The sequence below is a fragment of the Bidens hawaiensis genome, unplaced genomic scaffold (assembly GCF_021521415.1).
Source record: "Bidens hawaiensis isolate Kalapana, Puna unplaced genomic scaffold, B.hawaiensis_p1.1 tig00052552_1, whole genome shotgun sequence".
In the NCBI taxonomy this organism is placed as follows: domain Eukaryota; kingdom Viridiplantae; phylum Streptophyta; class Magnoliopsida; order Asterales; family Asteraceae; genus Bidens; species Bidens hawaiensis.
In genome coordinates this window covers 74,446-77,631 of record NW_027499460.1, presented here as the reverse complement: position 1 = coordinate 77,631, position 3,186 = coordinate 74,446, and positions in this window count along the sequence as shown.

Genomic DNA, 3,186 nt, shown 5'->3' with positions numbered 1-3,186 from the left:
TAATAAAGATTATTATCGGTCAATACCATTCAATAAGAATTATTAAAATCTAATAAACCAATATAGATTAGTTTTTTTTTAAACTGAAAAATAGTTTGAATCAACATTGATGTCTACCTGTCAAGTCTTTCAAGATCCATTCTATGTAATATATAGTTTAGCATAAAGAAGAAAAAACTGTAGCCATTTGTATTCCAAGTATGCTTATGCATTGAAATGATATATGCACTCCGTGGTTAAATTTCATTAAATTAATTTTATATCTATTCACATGAATATATGAAAACACCCGTAACTTACTTGAAAGATCAATGCTTTCTCAAGTTCTTTGAGGACAACTTTTATTGTTGGACGTTGTTCTTGAGTCTCCGTGGTGTGCAACTTTCAAAAATGTTTGCAAAGAATCCTTGTTAGCTTCTCTATATGCAATAGAACTCTTGTTACCAGTTTCTTCCTTCAGTATAGGATCTATCATGTCCTCTAGTGTTCCTGTGCAGAATTTTTGTCTTGCCACATGAACTATACCTTTTTCACTCTCCTTAAGGTAAATTTGGGCTTTAGCTTGCTTTCCACATACAATTTCAAACAAAACTACTCCAAAACTATACACATCTGATTCTCTTTTTAACTTGCCGGTCTTCATATATTCTGGATCTACGTGGTGCCATGAGTCATAATATGCTTTTCTGTATAGAGCTTCGTCTTTTAGATTTGGTGGCAGGATTACCGCCCGTTCAAAGTCTTCAATCTTTGCCTCCCAGTTCTCATTGAACCCAATTCTGCAGCTATTTATATTACCGTGTATTATCACCTTTTTATCTTCCATCTCAAAATGAATATAATTTAATGCACGAGCAACATCAATGCATATTTTCAAGCGTGTTTCCCAAGTCAAAGTACGCATTTCTTTGGCATTTCTCAAATAATCATCAAGAAATCCTTTAGAAAATTTCTCGGTGACAATCATCATATCAGAACCTTCAACACAGAATCCTAATAGATTGACTATGTTGTGATACTTAACACTAGTTAGCATTTCAAGTTCAATGAAAAATAATTCTTCTTCTTGCTCGTCATCTATAGGAAGGAAGCGTTTTATAACTACAATGTTGTGTCTTTTGGGTAGTTCATTTTTACTCTTCCCTTTTACAAAAGAAGGTTTTTCTCTATCAAAATGGTCGAGTTCCACTTCATACAAGATATAGTAATCGTCAGAATCAGTGTTTGGGTGACTAACTTTATATAATCAAGTTGAATCTTAAAGGTTTCCAAGTTCTTTCCCTGCAAACATGTAGCAGAGAGTTACAAATTATGAAATTATATATACTTGTTAGAAGTATGAGAACACATTTTTGTGGTTAATATATTTTTGATCACTTTAGATAACAGAGACAAAATTTGAAATTATCACCCTGCGAGGCTTTTTTTCTTGATCAGTATTTAATTCGTGTTATGGATGAATGTTGGTTAAGAAATAAGTATTGCCATGTAATTGATACATATTCGGTGATACGTACCCATGATGCCATGCAATGCAACAATATATATCAAAGATCTTCAACGTGGGCTTTAGTTATCTAACCTTTAATTCATATTTATGCATATTAGTTATTAGAGTAGTGGGTAGAAAAGTGGGCATGTAGTTTTTATTCGGTTATTTGTTTATAGCCTATAAATAGGCAAAGTTTGTTTAATGTTTGGGAGGAATGAAAATATAGAAAATTGGCAGCAATGTCGTGTTCTCTCTCGTCTATGTTCTTTGGAGTCTAACCCGCTCAAAGGTCAATATCTTGGGAGATTAGCCATCTCGAATCGGCTTCTATCAATGGTGCTTTCATTATCGAACCCTATGCCTTCCTACCATAAACCACAACCTCTTACACAAACCATATCGGCCTTTGCCGATGTCGTTTCCGAACAAGCGGCTGCGATGAAAGAGTACTCCTCCAAATTGGATGTCTTTATCACTTCCTTTGCCGAAGCCCAAGCCGCACAGTTTGAGCAAACCAACCTCTTAATATCATTCGCCAAATCACTCCTCGCTACCCTTGCTAAACCGAAACCGTCACTTGAACCGTTTACACCACCACAACAAGCACCGCCGCCTTCAACACATGAACTACAAACCACCCTAAAACCGATATGAGGAAGCCCAAGCCGCTCAGTTTGAGCAAACCAACCTCTTAATATCATTCGCCAAATCACTCCTCGCTACCCTTGCTAAACCGAAACCGTCACTTGAACCGTTTACACCACCACAACAAGCACCGCCGCCTTCAACACATGAACTACAAACCACCCTAAAACCATCATTAAACCCAAAACAGTCAGAGGATTTGTGTGCACCAACATCGGCGTTGTGCACTAGTCATCCAAAGACTGCCCCGCTACCGGAATTAGCCGTAGCCACTTTGTTCACATTAGCACCGGTCTCACAAACCTTGCGTAAACCCATGCAATCAGCCAGTGACCGTCCTAGAGCTGACTCCAAAATGGACACCAACAACCCCACGTGTAGCGGTGCCAAAAAAAACTTCATCAACGGTTTATACTTGGTTTCAATATGTGAAATCCGTGGAGAAACCAATGACCCCGTTAATAGCCGCAACCGGAAGACGCGAGTGGAGACCACCATGGCAACCACTGTTGTGCGACATTGTGACTGAACCGAATGCTAATGGAAGACGTGAGTGGCGACCACCATGGACCGAGCATACCGTCCTTGAGGACAAGGACATTTTTTAGGGCGGGAGTATTGATACGTACCCACGATGCCATGATGCCATGCAATGCAACAATATATATCAAAGATCTTCAACGTGGGCTTTAGTTATCTAACCTTTAATTCATATTTATGCATATTAGTTATTAGAGTAGTGGGTAGAAAAGTGGGCATGTAGTTTTTATTCGGTTATTTGTTTATAGCCTATTAATAGGCAAAGTTTGTTTAATGTTTGGGAGGAATGAAAATATAGAAAATTGGCCGCAATGTCGTGTTCTCTCGTCTATGTTCTTTAGAGTCTAACCCGCTCAAAGGGTCACTATCTTGGGAGATTAGCCATCTCGAATCGGCTTCTATCATTCGGGGAGACATTAACAAATTAACCCAAAAAATTCAAGTGTTATAGAAAGAATTAGTTAACCAATGTACTAGAAAAATCAAACAAAAAGAAAAAAAGGGCGATT